The 25913-nt window shown below is 44.5% G+C and overlaps 1 protein-coding gene across 2 annotated transcripts in view; it reads left to right on the top strand.

The window, feature by feature from the left end:
* The window catches only part of CYP7B1 (cytochrome P450 family 7 subfamily B member 1), a 1473462-nt gene that overhangs the window by 1378109 nt on the left and 69440 nt on the right, over positions 1 to 25913 (top strand). The gene's annotated exons all lie outside the window — the stretch shown is intronic.

Genomic DNA, 25913 nt, shown 5'->3' with positions numbered 1-25913 from the left:
CGGCAAGATGAGACACAGACAGACATCATAAAGGCTGTCAACGCTGTGATCAGGAAACTTTTTGACGAGAGCAACACCAACAAACCAATGATAGATGGGGCTGACAGGGCGAGGATGTCCACTAGGGGCCACAGGTCGATAGAAGTGAGATTCCATTATTTCTCAGAGAAGAGCAAAATCTTGGAGCTCGCATGAAGAAAGGGCCCAATTGACTGGGAGAACAAACATATCACGATCTACCAGGATTTGTCGGGTTTCACTTTGACACGGCGAAGACTGTGTGGCCCCCTGACAAAATGGCTTCAGTCCAAAGCTGTAAGGTACAGGTGGGGATTTCCCTTTTCCCTCTCGTTTGAATATGAAGGTTGTAAATACTCCTTAGTTATGGAGGACGACATCCATAAGGTGTCCCGAGAACTCCTGGACGAACCCACCTCGGAGGGCGGCCATGAAGACAGGGAGAGAAAGTTAGCAGGGCCCCAGAAAAACAACGGTTTCAACGAAAGGCACCGGGTCTGTGGTAACAGGAAGTTCAGGAGAGTAACACCGACCTCACCAAAATATTCCAATGACTGGCCGCGCACCAACCACAGCTTGTGCCGGTTGGCGGTGTCAGAAGAATCGGATTCCATATTTCTCCTCAGAAATCCCGAGGCAGAACTTTGTCCTTTGACCTTGTTTGATCCTTTTGATGGAAGAGTGGAGACGTTCAGGTGCTTGTCTCATGAGGAGGGGGAGTGGATGACAATGCATCCTGTTTCTGCTTGAGTATAAGGTGGGCTCAGAGAGGGGGTATTGTGCTTTGTTTTCCAACCCTGAGGAGGTAGGCAATGGTGGCCTGGCCTTACGACATTCTCTATGTCGCAGGTAGTCCCGGCGCTCAAGAGGTGAGGGGGTGCATCTTGGGGTTATTGTTCTGGTTGTTTTTGGGTTCTAGCTTGCTTCAACTAACAGGCAGTGGCCTGATTTCAAAGGGGACCTGCTCTCTTGTGTGTAATTCGAGTTTACTGAGACGAGATATGGACATAGATACAATACGATTCCCTACAGGAAACCTGAGAAAAGTGTGTCTCCCGATGGATGACACAAAGCAAACACTAACATTGGGTTCACTTAATGTTCATGGTCTGAATTACCCCCACAAGAGGCCTATGGTGGTGATGGAATTCAATAGGCTAAAATGACACTACTTGTTTCTCCAGGAAACCCATTGGGCTAGGGGAAGGGAACTGTCCCTCAGGACCAGATCCATTCAGAAGGGAATTCTTCTTGCCCAGCTAAGAAAAGAGGGGTAGCGCTTGTGGTGTCTCCCAAGGCGCATTTTACATCAAAGACCCAGCGTAAAGACCCTGAGGGGCACTATCTAATGGTCAAGGGGGAAATCAGAGGCAGTAAGGTAACGGTTGTCTCAATCTACTGCCCAAACGAGACTCAAGATCAATTTGGGAAGGGGTGAAATCCAAGATCATGGCATTCGTGGAGGGGGCTCTAATTGTGGGTGGGGATTTCAACATGGTCCTCAACCCCGAAATTGACAGGAAGTCCAACAGCTAAAGGTTAAATTGGCAGCTCTCTTGGTGGAATAGAAGGAAAGGAAGCTGGCCTTCCTTAAACAAACATACATGGAAAAGGGTGAGAAGGCAGACAAGATCCTTGTCTTGAGGTTGAGGGAACTCAGAAACAGTAGGAAGGTGGATTCAGTGCGTTCATCCGAGGGAGACAAATCTGTAGATGATTCTCTGATAGTGGAACAGTTCTGCCAGTACTATGAACGACTCTACAAGTTGGAATATACAGGGTACAGGGCTGATGCCAACCCATTTCTGGACTCCCTCCTGATCCTTTGCCTCCCCACGCTGAAACCCTCGAGATGCCCATCACTCCTCAGGAAGTAATGGACACCATTGGTACCATGAAAGGGGGCACCGCTTCTACAAATTCTTTAGCTCCAACCTGGCTCCATTTTTGGTTGAGTTGTTCTCTCCATGGAGACCAGGTGGGATTCATCCCAGGCAGACAGGGGTCAGATAATATAAGAAAGACCCTGGACTTCATGCATGAATCCTCAAACAAGGACTTGGAGGCCTATCTCATCTTGTTGGATTCAGAAAAGGCCTTCGACCGGGTCGAGTGGCGTTACATGGGCAAGGTCCTGCAAATAATGGGCCTGGGTGATACATTTCTGTGGGTGGATTGCTACACTATATAATGGCCCCTCCGCTATAGTAGCCGTAAATGGCTCCCCCTCATCCCCCCCCCTCTTCTCACGAGGGACTCATCAGGGTTGCCCCATTTCTCCCCTTCTGTATGCTCTGGCAATGGCGTCCATAGCCATTGCCATAAGACTAAACCAAGGGATTACAGGAGTTCGCTGTGGCGACCATGACTTTAAACTCTCACTCTTTGCCGACGATATCCTTGCCTATATGACCAACCTACTTGATTTCCTTCCATCTCTTATCGACCTAATACGCACCTTTGGTAAATTCTCTGGCTTGAAGATAAACCGCTCCAAATCATGTATAATGCCCATAGGAAGAAGGGACCGGGAGATCGAGTAAGGGACACCCTAGAAGGTAACAGAGAAACACGTGTCTGGGGTTGCTGTTGGTACTCTTGCTCAGAGGAGAATTGCCTAGCATTACAATGTAGGACTGCCCTAGGACAGGACAAAGACTGATATGTTTTGACTAATGTCTGGCAGAGAGACTCCCAGGACCCCCTTGTTAATTTGCAGGTGTGAGTGATGGTCAGTAATTGCCTGACCTCACCTTATAGGACACGTCAGGTATACTGCTCAGGTGTTAGTCTGTTTTCTTCCAGAGACGGCTGTCTGTGTGAAAGTGTTTGTGCGGGAAAGGAGTTTGTGGTAGAGTTCCTATGTATCCTATCTGATAGGATGGGGTAAAGGTGTTACAGCAAAGAGAGGGATACTACATCTCACTATCCGGTGTCCCACTCCCACTCCTCGAGGACCCCTCACCCAGGTGATCCCCGGTGATCCTCCTGCACTGGTCCACCCGTGGGATGTATTGACCCACTTTGCTATACTATGCAGCCTCACTCTGCTATCTATGGTCCCAGAAACTGCAAAAACCTCTAAAAACGCGTTTTTTCAACACACAAAAAGATGGCTGCACAACCTGCCACCCATGGTGCATGTGTACTGGAATAGAGCACACGCTGCAGAAAAAGTGCCAGTGGGCTCCATGACAAGTAAACATGGAATACAGAGGGAGAAGCAGCGCTTTGCAAGTGAAATTCCAAAATGTGCCTGTAAATGACATTTACTTTGCTGCTGAAACTTCAAAATGCCTATGCATAACAATTTCCAACACTCAAAATCTTGCTTGGTGCTAAAATTTAGTTAATCTAATGAAGCACTGTGAATTTACATGGTCCTGAAATGTTAAGAGCAAAACATTTTCTCAGCAAAACTGGATTGCCTGTGAATGACAATTCCTGTCAAAAATCTGTGTGCAGCCACACTGGGCTACCTGTGAGTGATGGCCCCTGTCAAATGGGCTCTCCTGATTAAACTTTAAAGTTGTCTAAAACTAAAGATCTGCCGGATTAGCAAATATAAAAGGACTGTTGCTGAAAGGAACACGGATCTCAGTTGTTTTGATCCCACAGGTTTAAACCTAAGAATGTAATTTATCTGTGTCATCTGATGCAACATGTTTGTTTTATGCTGGATTTCAAGTCAAGAAATAAAAAAATGAACTTAGGCTGGCTGGGCCTGCAAGAGGTTGAAAAAGAGGTTTCCACCCAAGGGGAGGGCATTTATCTCAGCAGATGCTCACTGACACGTGATAATTGTGGGGTAGGCCAGACTTTTGTCTGCTACCAAGGACTGAACAATGGCAGATGCTCCAGGCCCGGAAATGGACATGTGAAGAGGTTGTAAACTAGGCTTGCAGAAGGAAATCCCAAAGGTGGGGGCTGCCCCTTGACTCCAGAGACAGACAAAAGGCTGACCATTTGCTGCTAAGACTATGTAATGAACATTTTTTAGAGACTTATAAAATCACTATAAGAAAGTGGTGAAAAATATTAAAAGAGCAGATTTTTTAATCTAATTTTTGGCCCTATATTTCAAAACGTGGTGTAACTGTGTAGCATATTCTGAACAGGAATGGCAATATATCTGGTTTTATGGGAACTATATTTATGCTAGTATTATTGCACACACATTCCTATGGTAAACACGCATATTTGTGGAAATTTGGAGAAAGTTTGGAAAATGTGTTCATGGCAAAATTGACAAAATGCTGCAATAAGGTGAAACATGGTCTCACAGCTGGGAGATTTTGATGAACAGCTACTCCATAAAATATGTAATCCTTGTATGTGATTTTCGTAGCGGTTACAAATGTATAAATATGTATTTAGGACACAATTTGATTTGGATACTAGTGGCTACGGGAGGTTTCTAAGGATTGTAAAAACTAAACCATAAACTTGACATCATCTGTCTTTGATCCAATCACTCGGATGCAAGGCGGAGATGAGGCTCCGATTCAATCCCATTTCACAGGGGCAAGTTTAGTTAAGCCGGCCCAAACACCCATTTTTGTGATGTCATTTGAAAGGATGAATAGAGACATCTGACAACACATACACACCCTCTCTTCTGATTCCAGCAAAGCACTCTGATCCAGCATTCAACATCCAGCCTTTAACATCCTTCCAGATCCAGATGCCAATCACCAGGCCAAGCAGTAGCTGAACCATTTTCATCTAGGCCTCAATCCTCTATTAATCTTCAACTAATCCTTACAACCCAGTGAAGCGCTGTGGTGTGGGGAAGCATCCTGTAACTGTCTGGCTTGCTACCATAACGCTTGCCTGATGAACTCGCCATCCTGCTGATCTGAAATATCCAGAAACAAGAAGGGCAGATCCTGTGCAGTTCCGGTGACCGGCCTAGCTGATCATAGCTGATGTGTTGTCCTTCCTTTATAGACCCAATCCATTGATCAGAATCTTGACGGGCCAAAAATCTTAAATCCCAGTTGATTGTGTGTATTAACAGGACTCTAGAGAACTATTGTATACCTTGCCTTATCTTGTTCCACCCTAATATCTGAACTATCCTTACTTTCATAACCAGTGACAGTGTCAAAATCTTTAGTGCTATCTTATTCTGTCTATTTGCTAAAGTGTCATTTTCATAATCATAATCATTTTTATTTGTGTAAGTCTGATCCAAAAATCCCACTTCAAGTGTTTGGACTGGTTCTGCCGGGGAAGGCACTGGGGATCTGTTACTGAAGTCATGAATCTGTCTCAGAGCTTACTTCGTCCCAACCTGGTTGTCTAGCCTCCATGCTCTAGTCTTGAGTAAAAGCATAATCCATAAGTTCTAGTTTTAAACTGAAGTTCTTGTCCAAATTCATGTCTTTATTTTCGATAAACACCTCCCACTAAAACCTCCATAACTCCCTCAGTTTTAAAGATAGAAACAGAATTTCAACTCCCGCTGATACCTGACATCGTTAGCTACATCCATACATTGTGAAACAGTGTAGTTGACCCTTTTTAAAATAAAAAATCGCATAGTAAAAGTTTGCCGCAAATTTACATTTTGCAAATGTTTTGCACGTGTGAATTGTCTTTACATTATTTCCCACTTTGCCTTTGAGATTCCAATTATTTTATTTTGATTAAATCATTGCTTTTGATTGCTTGCACCTGTTCAAAGCGGCTCCCATAGAAATGTATAATAATTTAACCATTTTTGACCACATTTAGTGTTTTTGCTCAGACAGTTACAAAGCCATCCTGAAAGTTGAAAAGTCAAATCAGTTTTTCTCTTGTATTTAAGGGGGGTTGGTCGGGGTGATATTCTGTTTGGTCTGTATTATACCTGCTCTCTCCTCACATCTGTTTAAATTGCCTATTGATGGGTCGAGGGGTGTCACAGGGGGAACCTCGAACCACAGTGCTATCTGTTCCAAACCAATCCAAAAGTATTCTTTTCTTTCTGCATTCTTTTTTGTGTTCATTACCTAATTCCCAGTGCATTAAAGATATTATTCATTGTCCTTGTCACCCCTTGGTGATTGTTGTTACCTATTAAAAATATATTGTGTTTTAAATTCTCAATCCATAAATAAATATTTACCGTTACAAACTAGCCTGATTCCTGGTTCAGTGTGACCGGTGAGGTATTTTGAGGACGGTGTGATATGAGTGGTATATCATTCAGAATATTGAACTTGGAGACAAAAATAAATAAGGGTTTCCTTTGCGCACTACATGCTGGGCAAGAATTGGGTGTGTGCCTGATTGAAATCCCTTACACACCCCCAGTGTCTGGATCCAAAGGCGATGGCCGTGCCCTGGCCACCTGAGAGAGAGATCCGCAGGGACTACTAGGTGAGGCACTTCTGGTGTCTCACAAAGTGCATTGCATTTCACTCTATCACTCTATCATCTTGTGCATCCATGTGCTGCCAGCGTATATCGACCTGCATTGTACCATATTGTATTCTGCTCCAAAGTATTTGCAAGTCAAGCATGATGCACTGTTTGACTGTGCTGGATTGGAAACGGGAAAGGAGCACAGGGATGTTTTGGGGAAGATAATGGAAAATGTCAGTGGAATGGATGGAAAGGGTGAGTGGTGAGACCAGGGCAGCAAGATAGGGGGCATGTTCATGATAGCATTTAAAGACAGGATTCATATGGAGGAACAAGATGGATAGAAGAGAGGGGAAAATGGAAGACGAAAGAGGAATTGAGTAAAGAAGATAAATAGCAGAGTTGAAGACAGCAAAGAGGTGTTACGGTAAGAGGGCGTTAGGCCAATGAGGAGAGCAGAAAAATATTCAAGGCATTAGATTATAGAATAGGTAATGAGAAGTTTAAGAACATGGAAAGACAGAAGGTGGAGAATAGGACCAATGTTAATGATGTGAAAACGATAGATATGTGCAGTTGAAGAAATATGTGATGAAAGGGAAAGTGATGTCAAAGATGTCACCAAGATTACACTACAGAAGAGGAGAAAGATAGAAAGGAAGGAGGAAAAAAGAGTCCAGGAGGAGACTAGAGAAGGGAGGAAGAAGATGGGGGAAGAAGGGAATTTCTGGTCTCAAGAGATTGAGATGAAGGAAATGGGTCACAATCCTGGATTGCACAGCTGAACGGCAATCGGAGACAGAGGTGTGAAGAGAGTTGAAAGGAAAGTCAAAGAAAAGAACATCTTGGGGTCATTGGAATAGACATAGCAGAGAGTCTAAAGGATCCAAAGAGGATAGAAAGGGTATGGTGTTGATGGAGTATTCAAAGGGCAGAAGACAGTGCCCATAGAGGGCACAGAGCAAAGTGGGGTGGTCAACTGGGTCAATTGTGTTGAAGTCTAGGAGAATGAGGATAGACACACATGTATTGGCTCTAGCTGAGAGGAGAGAATTGACGTGAAGAAGGGCAGTTTCCATAAAGTGAGCAGAACAGAATCCTAATTGAGTTTGTGGAAATAAGGAGTGGTGATTCATATAGGAAGAAATTGTCACACAGATAACTCTTTCATGAAGGTTTTATAGAATAGGGTTTATAGAAGCATGTTGGAAGGGGGCGAGAAAGAAAGAAGTAGACAGGGAAAGATTAATGAAAGAAGTCAGGTAGGGCCGTTAAGGCTAGGTAGATTGATGGGATGAGGAAGGAGGGGATAGGGTCAAGGTGGAAGCAGTGGGATGAGCATGAGAGAGCAAAGAGGCAGTATCAGAATCTCAGAGGAGGGAGTAGGTTGAAAAGGAAAGAGTAGTAGTAAGGGATCGAGAAGAAGCAGAGGTATGGGGGTGTAGGGTAACGGTGGTAGAATATGGAAGGGATGGGCATAAAGAAGGAGACCTTGGAATTAAAAAAAATCAAAGTCAGTAGAGTAAAGTTTAGAGGAGATGAAAGGATCAGAAGGGGAAGGAGAAAGCATTTTGTAAATAAATTGGAGAAGTCAACAGAGTTGTTAGGAAAGGGAAGAGAAGTGTGAGATGATCATTAATGTTTTTGTTCACTAAGAAGTGAGGAACTGTAAGAAAAGTGGATCTTAGCAAGATATATATGATTGGTATGAAACTGAGTTTTCTTCCAATGAAGTTCAGCTTTATGTAGGAAAGATCATCAAGAGCAAAGAGGGGGAGACAGACATGGTTGGGGAGCCTAAGAGAGGTGAGAGGGCGACAAATAGGGTGTTGGGACCCCAGAGTTGAGGTAAGAGAGTTATGAAAGGTTGCGGCAGAATCATCAAAGGAAAGGGTAGAGAAAGTTTTGATAGGGGGGCATACATGAGAGGGAGCGAGAAAGCAAGAGGAGCAGGATACATACATCACGTCAGGAGAAAGGGATGGAGTTGCAGGTAGTGAGCGAGAAATGAAGAAGAAGTGGTCAGTGGAATAGATTGGGTGGAAGGAAGCAGGGGAATTAAGTGGAATTGAGGAAAACAGATGTAAGTTGGGAGTAGGAAGATCGAGAAGATCAAAGGAGTTAAGAAGAAGTATAGCTGAAGAGGAGAGGACAAGTGGATAGAAGAGAGGTGGAGATTAAATTCACCCAAGAGGAAACAGGGTGAAGAACAGGGGCAGAGGAAGGAAAGATGAGAGACCAACTCAAAGAATGTAGAGATGAGGCCTGGAGGGCAGAAAATTGCAAGAAATGCAAGAGAGTTGGATTTAGAACAAGAAGAAAAGTGGGATTCAAGGATGGAAACGGGAAGATTAGATGGAGAGAGGAAGGAGACCAAGAATAATGGTAAAGAATAAGAGTGTCACCACCACTACCAGTGGGCTGAGGGGAATGAGAACATTTAGTTAAGCAAGAGGAAACAGAAGCAGGCATGCAGGTGTTGTGATCCCGCTTTCAGTAAGACCTAAGAATTCTAGATTAAGGCAGAAGAACAAATCAAGAATAGAGTGAGATTTGTTGCAAAAGGTGTATACGTTCCACAGACAAATCAGAAATGACAGGAGGGGGTAGGGGTTTGTGGGGTAGATGAGATTAGATTGATCCCGAGGGTGCTGAGAGGATAAAAATGGGGAGCGAGTTGAATGAAAAAAGGAATTAATGAAAGCATGACAAATAATTGGCTGATGCCCTTTCAACAAGTCACCCTTTAATGAGGATGGCCAGAAGTATGCTTATATAAGGGGGCAGTGGTCAAATCACATGATAAATCACTTGATCAGTGGCAGTGCAATGGAAGCTCCTTCTTCACAGCTGATGGATGGCAGGTGGTGTGGGTGCAGTGAAGCAGTGTGTTTGGCGAGGCCACGGGTATGAAGGGCACCATGTGGAAACCAGACGAGAGATGTGACAAGTCATGTGTCGGTCTGCGGTGTAATGGCATGCCTTCTCAGATTATGGATGGCAGGTGGGTGCGCAGCGTTTTATGTCACCATTTTACACAGTCACTAGGGGTGTCGGAATAAATGCATTTTATACTTTACGCATATAATTACTTCTCCAGGATATCCCCGGGTAAAACATACTGCACGTGTTGCTATATATCCCAGAGTTAAATTGCAGAGCAATGCACGTTAAAGTGCCTAGCTATGAGCCTGAGCAACATGTACCCCACACTGCATCCCACTGGTCTGCTTTAACTTATCAAAGTGCAATTTGGTCTTTGTAACTCAAAACACTGAATCGGCTTGTTCTCTTAATCTGTACCTAGAAATACCTCCTCCTCCTCATTGAGTAACTACTAAAAATCAAACCATTAAACAAGTCTTGAACTTCTGTGCACAGAAACACGGCTTCTTTGAAATATTTTGTATTATTTATTTATTTGTATATTGGTCAAAAACCTTTATAAATTTGATCCATCAACATTTAAATATATAAAATATAAGATCAAAAAGATCAAAAGTGCAAGTTATTAAAAGTGTCAATTATTAACATCACATTTTACACATTACAAAAAGGACACTGTGCGGACCGTCCAAATCAAGCGATCCACCCATTCACACTTATAGACATGAAGCCAACCGTTCCCACCAGATTGTATTAGAGCGGTTAGAAGTTCAGGAATGCGAGTCCTCCTAGGCAAGCTTATCATAATTAATAATGAGCAGAATTCCCAGTACAGGTTTAAAACATTGTTATAATCTTTAGGATTATAAATACTAAAATGTACTAATCAACAAATAACAGTGCAATTAAAATGAATAAAAGCTACTACAATACAGGGAATCTTCTTCATCGATATCGTACCTTTTAAAGACACACCAGGATTATACCCATAATAATCGTTGGGTAGCAATTTCTTAATATAGCACCATAAACTATACAAGGGCAGATGTACCATTTCACTCTCTGTTTTGAGGCAAAAATTCTAAAATGTGCCCAGCTTTATAGACTCACAATAATAATAATAATAATAATAATATTTATTGTGATTTAGTTTACATTGAAACTTTACACATTAGTATAGCTTTTACCTAAGAAAAAACATACCAAAAATAAAAGTTATCATAAAAAGGGAATACATAACAATTTAACTACAAAAATATAAATTTAAAAAAAACATCAAATTCCCTGGACAACCAAACCATCATGTCATCATCACATAGCTCTAAGATAACGATAGTCTCCGTTTAGTAATAGATCAAAAATCATACAATGCCTCATAATGACAGCTAATCTGTAGGGCGGACTTCCAGTATTTGGTTAACATAGCAATAATGGTTTACTATTGTAGCAGTTCCTGTTTGAATGCAAACCCATGACAAATGGCGGAATCACTTAGGCTTCAACAGTAACTATTCAGTAGTTCATCTTTGTGTCTTCCTATATAGTTATATTAAGGCTTGTTTCTACCTTCAGCCAAATATTGTACAATGCCGTTAGGAGCCTCATGCTGTTAGAATTAATGCAATGATACCAGAATAGTTCCTCTTTGATGTATCCGTGATTGTGCACAAAATTGCCCAAACCGAGGTTTATGGCACTTAGCATCTGGTGGCATTCAGTCAACAAATGTCTGGCCGTCTCTGGCTGATTCACTTCCTTACATAAACGGCAAAGTGGTAGTTCAGGAGCGATCCTGTCTCTTCTCCCGGTGATCATTAATGTAGGTAGTTGTTCAAACCTTAAAAGTAAGATGAAGCGTCTGAGTCTCACATCAGGGCACAGATTGAGGTAGCTCTGAGGTTTTTTAAAGTTGTATAGTCTGTACTGGACAAACTTTTCAGCTTCCGGAGATGCGCATAGTTCTCGAGCCAGTCCCAAAGATCTGTACGTTTACCCAGGGCCCTCTGTACTTCCTCTGTAACACTACCCACCCGGGTTTGCCACCCAATGGCCGTCAGCAATTTGGACATTTGCTCCTTCACAGGACACGGGGGATAAACCTTAGAGATCTCTTGATGGACAGCCTTTAGCAGCCTGTTGTTTGTTTCACCACTCATTCGCAGATAGAATAGGGCTTGCTTTTTTGAGACTAGAGTTTTCAACAAGGTCAACCCCAATTCTAATCTTATTATTGCCATAGGAATTCCTGGTGCTAGATCCAGGATAGAGCGCCAACATTTTCCTTCTATCACCTGTAACCATTTTAAGTCAGTGTTAAGGAGAGCCTCCAGACCATAGGTGATCATAGGGGACAGTACTTGAACATAAAGTTGACGTGTGCCCCAGGTAGTGAAACCTCCCTGATTTACTGTGAATCTATGGAACAGGGCGGTTAATTGTGCCGCTCTTGAGATGCGTGACTGTTTGCATGTTTCATAGTCACCGATGGTCTCAAATTCGACCCCTAAATAACGATAATGAGGAGTGTAGGTGATGTTATCGAGGCCCACTCTAAGCTGGACACGAGAGGTATTCTTTTTGGTGAATCTCATGGCCTTAGTTTTTTCTAAGTTAATTTTAAGGCTGTTTCTCTCGGCATATTCCCACAGGGCAAGGGCCGACCTACGCAGCCCACTGATGGTGTGGTCAGGTATTACTAGGTCGTCTGTGTAGGCAAGAACAGGACAGATGGAATATCCTATTTTCGGTGGGCAGTTGGTCGCAGCCCTAATGGCCACGGGGATGTCATGTACGTATAGATTATATATTAAAGGAGCCGTGACACAGCCTTGTTTGACCCCCCTATTTTGGAGCACGCTTCTGGTGGTATGACCTTCTAGGTCCAATTTTAGTTTTACAGAATTATTCTGATGGAGCAATCTGAGATAGTAAGTCCGGCCCTCAGGGCAGCCCATTGATTTTAACTCCTGCCAAAGAAAATCTCTGGGAATAGAATCGAATGGCGCAGAGAAGTCTATATAGAGCGCTTATAATGGGGGCTGCCCCCCTGATCTTGCTTGTGTCCTTAGGTGGTCCATAACCATGATGTTATGTGCCGTGGAATAGCCCTGCCTAAATCCACTCTGGAATTTGCAAAGTATATCAGATTGCTCTACCCAGAGCTGTAGCTCCTTTAGTAAGAGTGAAGCAAATATCTTCCCCGTGGCATCTAAAAGGAGTCTATAATTACTGGGGTCCGCTCGGTTGCCCTTTTTAAAGACCGGTATAAGAACTGCCGTTTGCCAGGACTGAGGTATTTTTCCCTCTTTTAAGATCTTTTTGAACATGGTAACTCGTAATGATGCCCAAAATTCGGGATGATACTTCATCACAATGTTTGCTAGTCCATTGGGGCCTTTGGCACGTGAGGATTTTAATTCCGTAATTATATTTATCACCATTTCATAAGATGGATTAATAGGAGGAGTTAACGGCATATTGATCAATGAACAAGATTCCTCCGTAGCTTCCTTGGCATTTCGATTTTCAAGGAATGCTATCCATGTTTCGGCCTTGATAGGATTAACTAATGGGCCTTGTACAGTGCTCCGCGCTTCACCCAGTAAAGACCATATATTACAGGTTTTACCTGAACAGATTATATTTACTAGCCTTTGCCAAGACAAGATTTTATTGGATTTCCTTTTGGCCTTGATAATGGATCTGTATCTATTTTTGACACTCCTTACCCTAATATAATACTGGTCTGGATCACATGCTCTCTTAGCAAGCCGAAGTTCTGCTCTACACTCTCTCTTGGCATCTCTGATCATTCTATGAAAAGGAGGCTTTTTTTTCCCCCAGCTGGTCATGGCCCCTATACGACAAACTGCATGAGTCTCAACAAAGGAATAGATCCAATTTTCGATGGAATTGATCGACATCTCCCCAAAATTCAGAAGAAGTAGTAAGTTGTCACTAGTCAAAGTTGCCACGGCGTGGGCCACATTTTTATCCGACCAACTGATCTGTGAGCCAGCTTTGTTTAGCTTAATGTTACCCATGTTAATGGCAGGGGGTTCTATTACCCTGGTTTTCAATTTGCATATAAGTGTGGCATGGTCACTCCACTCGTTAGGGATCACTTGCATGTCATCCACCGTCTCATACAATCTTGGGTAGACAAAGATGTAATCTAAAGTGCTGCAGGAGATTCCATTAGACCAAGTATGGCGTCCTGGGTAATCGCTAATGGTTTTACCATTGACCATTTAGAAGTCCCATAAGTCAAATAAATGTTCCCACCCTCGGCCTTTGGGATCACTATTTTTAGTATGTTGCATGCGATTATTAGATTTTAACTTAGGGTTGTGGGAATTCCCTCTAATCCTGGTCATGTGGCAGTTAAAATCACCATCCACTATTACCCCAGTGTTTCCGAGTTTTAACAGCCAGGTGGCCAATAGATCATGAAGAGCCTCCTGCAGTTGTTCTCTTAATAATGCATCAGGGGGCTTATATAGGCTGACTAATAGTAAGTGATCCTTTCCTGCCTCATTGTCATAGTAGACTTCAAACGCCATCATGTTACTAGCAAATTGGGTTTCCACTAGTTTTGAGCCAAGGGTGTTGGCTTCCCCCGTAATACGGCCACCATAAGGTCTACCCTTTATGCCTTTTTTTGCTGCCATTTGGTAAGTGGCAAAACCATCCAAAATCAATGGATCCATCCCCCAAGTTTATTGAAGACAAAAACAGCTATGTTTATCCAAGATCTTGGTAGAGCCCTCTGTTGACAGCAAATGAACAAAGCCCCTGCAGTTCCATGACACAATTGTAATATCTCATTGTTTTAACAACACTCCAGGTAGCGAATCAGCCAGCCATTTTAATACTTGTTGGATGTCCAAAACATCCACATTCTTCCCTTGAGGGAGGTTAGGACAAGCTCTGGCCTCAACTGGTAAATCTGCCTTTCTAGGCAGATATCTTAGGTCGACGACATTCAAATCAGCATCAACTCCACATCAACAGCTTTCAATTCAACCTTATAATTCCTTAGCAATTGTGTGGTTGATATAAACTTACAATGCAGCGCTGAGACCTGGTGATTTGGGCCTTTAAGTGGTTCCACGAATTGGAAATCGTCTGTCTTAAGGACCCTCAGTTGCAGTACGTAGCTCAGTCTGGTTAACAGTTCTGAGCGAGAGAGCCATTTTGGCTCTTCGCTTAAGTATAAGTTCTTTATCAAACATATACGATTTCCTTCCGTGGCAACTTTAGTTTCAGTCGGTAGAGTTATATTAGTTGTTGAAACTAGTGGCTCAGATATTTTTTCAGGGCTCTCCATGTCCGTAGCCACATCCTCTTCGCTCACATTATCTCCCTCCAGTTTACCATCCTCCTCATCAGGCTCGTTCATCTTTTCTCGTTCAGGTATGAACCAGCTAGTTAGGCAGCCCTCTCCACTGTTCCTCCTTTTCCTTGCTCTGTCTGCTCTTTTTTTGGCTTTCTTTGAGGAATGCCCAGTGGATTCCTTATCGGGCCTGGGAAGAGCCATAGCTTTGGCTCTTTTTCTCTCAACCGCCCTCCTCGCCATTCTAAGTTGCTTACGCGAGAAGAAAGGTTCATTGATTTCATTATCAGCCTCTAACCCCGGTGTTTGTTGTTCCTCAGTTTGCTGTTCTTCAATCTCATCGACCCGTTGTATAGCTTCCGAAAGGTTGGATTCTGCTGAACAGTCAACGTCAGCAATTCCATCAGCTTTCTCCCTTTTGATCATATCTAGGGTTAGAGCATTGGAATTGTCCAGTATTTGGCCAGACATTTTCTGTAGGATTTTAAGAGCGAATTGCAGGGATGCAACTGAAGACTGAATCTCTGCAATCTCAGCCGCCGCTGGGTAGGTATTAGCTAAACATTTGCTTTCGACTTCATGGCTATCTTCCATAGAAGCCATCGCCAGGTTCGGAGATACTGATAATCTGCCCATTGATTCCACTGGGTTAGGAGTGTCATATGGAGTATTTCCTTGCTTGTTTACTTGGGTGCTATCAATGTTAATAGGCATTGATCCTGGTACAGGGGTCATATTTCTTTGGATGTTTAGACATAGTTCCAGTAACAAATTGTTATCTATGTCGTCATATTTTGAGGCACATAGAGAACCTGCAATATATGGCACTGGAACAATAGCCTCCTCAATAGTAGTGGAGTTGGTTTCAGGGAGAGGGTTTTGTGGGAAAAACTCAGTAATCATGCCCTGGTCAGCAGGTATGGCGTTCTTAGCTTTTTTCCTGGGTTTTACCCGTGCTGTATCATTACTTGGAGGACTCTTTGCTTTCTCGGTTGCTTTAGTTCTTCTAAGGTTATACTTAAGCTGTGTGGATCTCTTCATTGGAGGCATTGAGGTTTTCACCAACTCTAGTGCTCCGCACCTTGGTTGTGTCGCAGGTCAGTATCAATGGGAATGAGTTCCACAGTCACCTGTAAATGGCAGGATGCGGGATCAAAGGGAACAAATCCCCACAGTCCCTTCGATATGTCAGTGGTCAGGGTCAAAGGGAGCAGGTGCCAACAGTCTCCCGACCACAACTGCTCACAGCGTGTCAGCTCTTTATTAAGGGAGGGGATGTAGGTGACCACTGCTCCAAGTAGCACCCTGCCGATTTATACAGTCAAATCACTTCCTACAGTAGCGCTCAGAGAGTGCATAAGCAAGCACATACATTCACTCCCAACCAAATACAGAAAGGGGGGCAAACAGCAGAATGGAAGCTAATGGGCATCAATTGCACATGTTGGCACCTGGTACCCCCATCAGAGACAATGTTTGGGACCTTGCAATAATTGCCCACAGCAAGGCAATCAATAAAGTGCTCCCCAACTCGCCACCAGTGATGTCCAGTTATTATTAATGTCAGCAGCCCTGCAGTCCCACTCAGCAATTGCCGCTCAGCACAGCTCAAGCACAGATCATGCACCGCTCTCTGACAGCTGCACATGGCACACGCCTCCCAGCTCTGCCCCCTCTCACCAGTTAGTGATCTAGGGATCTTATGGCAGCAGCAGGCGGTGGCGGGCATACTAGTTCCGTCACTCCACTCCGGGGCTATGCTGATGGCCAAGATGTCGGGCGGTGGCCGTCAGTATTCTTAAATTCCGAGGCTCCAAGGTTCAGCATAAACTAAGGGGGGAGCCCTTCGTTTAGGAGCCGCGGATCGTAGGCTGCAGACTACAGGCAGTGAGGAGCGGCAACACGCCAAGATGCCGGCTTCCGACGGCGAAGCACAAAGAACAAAACTGTGGCCGTGTCAAGCCGCACCTCCACCCACAATAGCAGCAGCGCAATTCAGCAACGCAGATACACGCAAGGGGGAGGCCACTTCCGACACACACTCACACCTTAGACTCATAATTGTGCACGAAACCACCCATTGTGGTCACCATAGCTGGACAGAAGGATGTGCACTCTGTGACTAGGTGTTTAGCCGCTTCAAGCGAATCCCAGCTATTACAAATGCAGCAGTGGGCTGGTAACAAGGGGGCTACCTCCTTCTATCGCCTCACAGAGAAGGGCATGGTGAGGAGGGGACAGGGCCTCACCACCATGCACTGCCCCTGGGGGGTGAGAGCCATGGTCCGGCTGGACTACTTGTCAGCATTAAGATGTTGTATTGCATTGTCATTATTACAGTTTTTTGAAGATTGAAAAAATAAAATAAAAAAAAACAAATGCAGCAGGTCCTGTACTGCAGCAGGTTATTATGGTGAGCTCACAGGATACCAACAATGGGAGTTGGTTTATCCTTAGTCTTAGTATAAACCAATTAACAGCAGGACCAGGGCACTATCTCAAACAGAGTATACAGCAGCCTAATGTTATGGGAGGTGCCACACCCCAAGTGAAAGGCCGTCTGGGTGAAGCTTAGTGTGTGAGCTTCATCCACCAAGTGCTGCCATGCCGCCAGTACAAAACTGGTGAAAAGCTTTCCAGTGAAGTCTATTAGGGATAACAGCCTGTAGTTAGCCAGCAAGGGTCGATCCTCTTTTTTGTAGACCGGTAATAAGACGGACTGTTGTCATGATGTCGGTATAACCTGAGAGAAGCACGCTTTGTCAAAGAGAGTTTTCAGGATGGTTGCCCAGATCATGGGATTCTGCTTCAGGACTACATTTGCCAGGTTGTTAGGTCCCAGTGCCCTGGAGTTGTAGAGTTTCCCAATCATACTTTCAATTTCTTCCTCACTAAAGATCAGGGAGTGATAGCACTAAAGGGGGTACCACTATGCCCCTTAATGTGGTTGAGCCACTCTGTCGCCTGGATAGGGTTAAGAATACTTTCCGTAAGGTCCCCTTTAGGTTCGTTTAACAGGGACCAAATGTCCTTAGGATCACCTTTTCTAAGCACCAAAATCATTTTTTGCTAATGTATGTTTTTATTGAGCACTTCCAGTGTTTAAGACAACCCCTATAATTATTCTTGATGTGCCTCGCCCGACTGTGCTTCTCCAGGCTCAACCCACTGGCCACATGCACAGCTCTGATTTCTCTGCGCATACCACACTTGGCATTCCGGATATCACAACCACATTTTTTATTGATTTTATCACAGGTCAACAATCGCCTCTTAGAGCATTTGCCAATTTGTGTAGTTAGTTGTTTAAGCCATGCTTCAATCTTGTTGCAATTCAGGTACCCAGATACTCTAGGTCCTATCCCTTAAGAGCCTTGACTATTGCCCTCACCTTTTGTAGATTCCTGCTGGTCCAACATATACGGTTCCCAGCATGGTTAGGCTGCAAACCAGAACACCCATGAGAATTCCCGTTTCAATTTGCCCAAAAAATAATCCAGAGTAGTCTGGCTTTTGTTCCCCGCCCAGGTATATTTTCCTGGGATGTCCCCTGTGGTTCTGCCATTCAACATAGTAAGGTCACACCGCCTCAAGTAATTTATCAATAGGTTCCCATAGTTGACACTTTCTCCCTGTAGCATTTCACATTGTTTAGCCTTGTTGCAGTATGCCGCACACTGCAAGTTGTCACACATCTAGCATTCAAGTCCCTACCAAGAAATACAAGGCCCTCCTCCCCGTAGTTTGAGGGATTTACAGCTAAAATTTCTTGCAATGAGGAGTACATTTATTCCATACATTTAGTACGAGGGAATGCATAGGTTAGTAACCAACATCCTCCAAGTGTCATACTCCTTGTCAGACCAAATCTCCAAACTTTGTATATTACCATCAACCAATGGCTTCCACACCTCACGTGAGTTTAAATTCTGGCTTATTCTCATAATTTGGCCAAAAATTGATAGAAGTGGTAGCCCTCTACCTGTATAAGACAATCAAGCCAGGTCTCCTGTAATATAAAAACATCAAAGTTGGATAAGTTGTGTATGGACGGCCCCAAGGTGCAAAAGCTGGCTGTGTTCCGGGTGTTCCAAATAACGATCCTGAGTGGCCAGTTACGTCCCAACCAAGTACTGGGGACCTCTGTTTTTTGGTTTTAGTGGTACCCAGGCAAAACCTCTTTGTGGGAAGGGTAGGGATGTAGGTGAGACGCCTGTGTAGGAAAGGGGATATTTAAGCATGTGGTTCCCTGACTCTATACCTGGTTGACCAACCCCCTATGGTGCTGCTCAGGAGTGTCAGGGGTGTATCGCCCAGGTGTTTCAAGTGTTGTACCACACACTAAAAATTTCAGACCTAAGGCATCCAGAGTGTCAACACTAGCACACAACAATGATACCACAGAATGTGAGGCAAAACGTAATAATACCCAATTGGTGCTACTATCCCACTTCGACAGTTCCAACTCACCAATGTTGGCAGATGTGATGGTAGATAACCAGGGAATCTTAGCCCATAATCGGAGCAAGGTTGTCCTGTTCAAAAACGTACTCCAAGACATGGTATGCGTCTCTTTGATCTTCACAAGTCGCCCGGGCTTTATTAGACCATACGTTGCCCCACCAGGGCCAAGGTTAGGTTTGGCAACACTCCTCACCCCATCCTAGTTATTTGGCGCAGTGGCCATGCTCAACTTTGAGTTGGTGTCCCATCGATACATGACTTGTGGGGTGAGTCCTTCTCTCGTCCCTACTTTACCAGTGCCAGTCCGATCGTCTCCATATGCTTCAGCCGAAGGAAAAGCATTAAAATGTTGACGCTGCTGCTTCAATGACCAAGACTTGTCGTTGACATTTGGGATAAGCTCTTCCACCATTACCATTGTTATTTTTAAATTAAATGGATTTGGGCTTGGGAAGGGCCCACCTGTCCATGTGCCCCTGTCGTATTACCGTGTGTCTAGATCCATCAGCCAGTGTATTCATTATTGTTCTAGGTCTTCTAGATGCTCCAGCTCCCTCCAACATTGTAATTGCAGGGGTCCTGTCTCTACCCCCAGATGGAGTGACAGCAGTGAGGTGAGTTTACTTAGTGACTACTTCCCTCGGGGCCCTCCTCGATTTATTAGAGTTAAGGGCAGGTGGTGAAGATATTTCCATCATGGAGATCTCTGCGCACAATGCATCTAGTGCATCATCCTCATTCTCAGCTGGAGTCCTGGGACCTCCATTTAGCTACAGAATCATCAGGGGAAACCAGGATTCTGGTGCCAGGGTCTTCCAGCTCCCCTACCATACTCCAGACCGCCCGGGAGGCAGGCGCAGCCAAGGCCTCTTGTGAAATGGTAGCCAACTCCTCATGCTCACAACCCACAGAACTGAGGTCATGTTGTTTTAAAGCGGCAAGAGGGGCCCCCGTTGTTTCCACAACCTTGGCCATAGATAGTGTCAATGCACACTGCTCCTTGGCTAAGTTGGAACAAAGTGCAAACAATACATCAAGTTTTGCCAAAATATTGTTAAGGTTGAGGTTAAGGGGCCCACCCATATGCGCAAGATCAACAGCACACTGCATTTTCCTAGTTGCGGACTCCGTTTTAGCTCCGAGTTCTAATTCTGCTGCCAAAGCCTCTAAATTCATGTTATTTGGGAGGTTACCTGTCATGTTGTCACAGGTCACTTCTGTGGCTGTCCCCAATGAATTTCGTTCCAAGGTTCTACGCATATTTAGAAGGGAGCCAATATTGTCCAGCGAATGGGTGGAACCAGACAAGATTACAGAATGATCTAATATCATGCTGGAATGTGAAGAGGAGATCGTAGTCATGCCTTCCCTTAATCCACACTGTCCAGAAGGGAGACCAGTATTTAATACCGGGCCTGCATCCCTATTGCACCCTAATAATACAGGCACAATCCGCAGTCCGGTGAAAAGCCTGAGATGCTGAATTATGGGTGGGACTCGACCATTGTGACTATAGTCTTTCTTCCCTCTTTTTGTTTCGGGGGAAACTTTTTGAGTCTTGCGGGTATGCATTGGACTTCGTGAACATTTCCCCTTCCTTCCAGCTTCACTGCGCAGGCCTGTGTGGCCTTTTGATTTCAACTTCATAGTTCATAGTTGGGTGTAATTGCCTAAGGCCACAGTCTACAAATTCAAATCACGTCATAAGACAAGTGTGATGATCAGGTGCCAAATATACACAGGTGCGGCAGTCCTACAGACGTACAGGAAGGCACCGGACTTGTGACTGTCCACAATCACCTAGTGTGCCACAAATAGTCAAACGCTCGCACTCAAGTTTTCACTTGTAATTGCCCTTATGAGCACAAGGTTCCACGACTCCATAAGCGGATTCCGCCCGCACCGCCGCCTTGCTTCTCCAATGGCGCAATCCTTATTCAATTCTGTTTCAGGTGACTACTCACGGCAATTGAACTCCACAGTTGCTTTGGCGTAGGTCAGGGGGGTATCACCCAGCCACCCAAACACCAAAACACTCAGTCTCACTCCGCCAAGGCTCTGCCAACAATGCAGGCTTTATGGTCCACCTCCGCCGGTATGTAAAGCAAAAACAAACTCTCGTCTGCAGCGTGGCCTGCAAAACACTCAGGGCCTCATCACGAGTTTGGCCGTAACCCTTAAATGCGGCAGTAGCGCTATTACGCCGCATTTAAGGGTCCGCCAAATCACGGCTTTGGCTGATTTCACCCCAGCTCTTAGCTGGGGGGAAATCCGCTGAAATTTCGCGCTCTTACCGCCGGCGGGAAATCCGCCGGTGGTAAGAGCGTGACATTTCCCCATTGAGCCCAATGGGGAATTCCCGAATGGGCTCAAAGGGGAATGGGCAATACCCGGTCCGCCAAATCCGTGATCCGGCGCTATTAACACCGGGGGTTTGGCGGTAGGGCTATTAACGCCGGCGCTAAAAGCGCCGGCATTACCGCCCAACTGGTGATGAGGCCCTCAGTCTCAATCCGCTACTAAAGCAAGATCCTAAGTTCAAAGAGACTCAAACCTATCACCTATGAAAATTCTCACTGAAGTACACGCAATATGTAAAACTATATGCTCCCCAAAATGGGACAACCAAGGAAAGTCAGGCAAAAAGAATGAACCAACTAGTAAACCACTAATACTGCAGACATCATCCAGCCATCCACTGAATGCCTCGCTCTCAGATCACCCATCAGCAGTTCCCCACATGGCGCTGGGGGAGAAAGTCTACAACTGAGACCCAAATCTCTTTACATCTCACGTTTTCTCTTGTGGTAGGTCAGAGATGGACCAAGTGACATACTGTTAGATTGTTTATCCAAAATTAAATAAGGCGTCCCCTAACCCCTATGTCTATGGGGTGCGCCAATTGCAAAAAACAACAAAGGGGTGCTCATCAGAACGTCATACGAAGAAAACTGTCCTCGGTCCAAACCAATCGAGCCTAACATATATCCTGCCACTATGCAAGAAAAAAGAACATAAATGTCAAGGATAACACGGCTGGGATCCCCCTTGAAGTGTATTAGGGGTGGGCTTGATTTCTGACCCCCAATCATGAGTTCCCGTATGTGTCTTTTGTCTCGGTACCAGTCTTTAAATTTCTAAACAAAAGCAAATGTCCTAATTAGTTCTGCAAACCTTTGTAGGCGTTGACATTCCTGGCCCGTCCTGGACCTGTGTCTCTTGCAAACTTTCCTGTGTCTGTTTTCACCCCTTCCACGGGTATTGGGATTCTCAGCCCCTCTTGGTTTTGTGGTTCTCATGGCCCTTTGTGTATCAAGGGCTTCAACCCCAGGTGGGGTATTTGTATTCTCAGTACCTCATGACCTTATGGCTCTCACAGTACTTCTTATACCAAGTGCATTTTCAGCCCCTCCTAGGCTTATGGCACTCACTGCCCCTCTGGTATCAGGTGTTTTGTCACAGGTGTGGCATTTGGATTTTCAAACCTGTATAGGCTTATGGCTCTCAGCGCCCCTCTTATGCCTCTTGCCTCACCCCCTTGTGGGATTTTGGACTCTGTAGCCCGACCGTGGCTGTGTTGTGGCCTTATCATACTAAACCTGCACGGGTATGTATTCGTGTACCTTTCCTCCAGCTTTGAGGCTCCTCTGGGGCTTCAGTGTCTTGGTCTGATGTAGCTGCCGTTTCTCACTGTCCAGCTGTCTTTCTTACTTCAGTCCATGGTTCCTTATATTTACCATGTGAGCCAAAGGGGTCAGAAACCAAGCCATCCAGTCTTAAAGGGGTATGTACATTATAATTTTTTTTTTACAATACTTTGTAACCACTGAATACTTGGGATTTTGGGGAAAAGGGAGGTGTAGTGAAACTTTCATTTTGGAATTCAGCCTGAAGAATGTCTGCTCCATTCCTACTCATGCACAGAACAGAGATTCACAAAATTCTTAGTGAAGGTGGAACCAACATGCATTATGGAAACATGATTGTCTGAAAACTACAAGGTAATAGCCCACAAATCCATCCCCAGCATCTTTAAACTCATCTAAGGCAACTGGACTGGCAAAAAGAGGATACAGCATCAGCATGACACACAAGCAATACTTCAGAATCTCAACTTCCCATGACAGACTTCCAGAACTGTGCAGGACTTCCGATCCATCTTTTCATTGAGCATGTGCAACTTATTTACAGCTACCCTTATACAACTCAGCCTTTTGCAGAAAACAGCTCCGACCTAATTGCTAATGGTGCGATAGAACACAAGCACCTCAGTGATTTCTTCATTTTGTTTTGGAAACAATCAGAATCTGAGCACCTACACGGCCGCCTTCTATGTCATGCATACATTAAAAGGTGTGAAGCATGCTGTATGCCACACCCTCTACACAATCTTCTGCGAAGATGGCCTGATAACCATCTCTCCTACATTCAGGTAGTATGGAGCTACCATCAAATAACACCCTTTACTATCAACAAACCAATGAGTAAAATCTATACTCACAAAGGCCATACAACCATCAGCAGGAGAAGCTGGAAAACAATAAACCTTGAATAACTGGGAAACCTAATGAAAGAGATTATGCCAAACTCCCATTAATTTTATCTGTTATTACTGAACGAAAATGTAGTGACGGAACAGAACTGGACAACTGGGGCACTAGACATCCTCACACCACTAAAATGATTCACCCTCTCTGAAACAAACACTGTAGGAAGATGGTTCAGGCCTTGTCTAAGAATGCTAAAAAAAAACAATCGAATACTGTAAGAAAACATGCAGGAAACATACCTAAGGTAAGCACCCGGGGCGAGGGAATCAAACAGTCAGGTTGCTTGAATCACGGGCTGAATCCCATGATCCAAGCCCACATTCCAAGCAACCGGAGGGCTGCTTCCCCGGCCCGCCATATTCCCCCACCCTCACTACTCTTCTGAGCTCCAGTCCCCTCCAACCCTCACTTACCTGATTTCGTGTGGCAGCAGCTGTGCAACTGCCACCTCTCCAGCCTCCTGGCCCGCCATGGAAATGAAAGTTGAGCTCTGTATGGAGCCCCGCCTTCTAGATCCAATCCATGACGGTCATCTTAAGTAAGTAAATACATTACTAAATATATTGCTCTTTGCATCCTGGGTTTCCGGATTTAAAACCTGAGGTACTATTAGCAATAACACCTGATCCCTCAGGCAGGATTGGGTGGTAACAGCACCAGGGACAATCGGCAAGGTCCTCATGCTTAAGTATACGTCAGAATATCAAAGCCAGATCCATCAGTGCAAAGGAGAAATCTTTAAAGCACAAAGTTTACTACTCTAAACATGTCAGCAAGCCCCCTCACCCAGAGACAAAACTCAACCACATCCTTAATGAGATTAAAAAAAACGTGCATCTTGCCTGACAGCCACACCACTCAAAACCTTTACAAAGAAGTCACCAATCACTTCAAAAATATAGTATCAAATACACACTAGTCAATCAATACAGTAGTAAGAAATGAACGCAACAATAGATACCCGAACAAAACCCCCCACACCCACATAACCACTCCAATGAACAGATTGAAACCACTATCCGAATAATACAAGTGGTGAAACTTGGAAACAATGCCAGCTGTCCAATGGACCTCTGCTCCATGAATATCTGCAACGAGATCCTCATCAAAGAACTACTGGCATTCTATTTTTGCAAACTGATTAACAGATCACTCATGACAGGAATTGTACCAACAGTATTTAAGACTACCTACATCAAGCCACTTCAAACAAAACCATGGCTAGAGACCAAGAACCCCCCTCCTGTCGCACAAATACCCTCCCCAGCCAAAATTCCAGAAGGCTGCGCATTCAGCTGCCATTTGGATCACATAGAATATCATCACATAAAAGTCACTTTTAGACCTCTGAGAGGCACCATCCATATGCATCTGTGGGACAACCTCAGAATTTCAGCAGAGGAAAACACCACCTGGGCACTCATACTCCCCGACATCACGATAGCCTTTGACACCGTCAACCACAATATGTTAATCAGATGACTTGTAGAAACTGGATTCGGTAACGACCCTTTACAATAGATGAGATCCTTCACAATCGACAGAATAGAAATTATGTGGCTGATTCATTTCAACTCATACCCACAGACCATAACTTGTGGCATTCTTCAAGGATCAAGGCCCTTACCAATCCCCTAAAACATCTATCTGGCCTCACAAATGTAGATCATAAATAAATTTGGGCTCAATTGCTGCAACTATGGGGGTGTCACTCTAGTCAAATGCAAAATGACTAGTGAGGAAAACTGCCCTCACTAACTGCCTTTCACAAGAAGTGAATGGAAGGCGGCTAGCAACCTAAAGCTCAAAACCGAAATAATAGTAATCCCACCTGACACTACCCCTGAAACACAGTTACCATTTCCTCCAGACATGGTTCTATATGATATTTCCTAATATTGAAGGACAAACACAATAAAGACAGATTTGAATTTTTGGCTAATTTTCCGTGGCCTTCCATTGCAGAAGTATGAAATATCTGGGGGTTCACCCCCTTCCCCCCCCAAACCCCTATGGTAGTAGATCACCTGACCCCCATGCTCTTCAGTACTTGCAGGATATTTTGGAGCCCTGGGCCCCCCTTTCCTTTCCCGCAACTTCCTTTCCTCGCCTAAAACATTCCCCACCAGAGACACACAAACACGCAAACACACACACACATTTACCCGATCCTCCGCTCCCTCTTTTCCCCATCACAAATATTCCTCATCCTCCCTCACTCAGACACACATACATACACAAACACACAACACTTACCTCGGTCAGCCATTACTTCCTTCTTCCATTCGGCCGCACTTGGCCGCTTCTGT

The sequence above is a fragment of the Ambystoma mexicanum genome, chromosome 5q (genome assembly GCF_040938575.1).
Source record: "Ambystoma mexicanum isolate Mex_15411 chromosome 5q, UKY_AmexF1_1, whole genome shotgun sequence".
In the NCBI taxonomy this organism is placed as follows: Eukaryota; Metazoa; Chordata; class Amphibia; order Caudata; family Ambystomatidae; genus Ambystoma; species Ambystoma mexicanum.
This window is presented reverse-complemented; position numbering and strand designations above follow the sequence as displayed.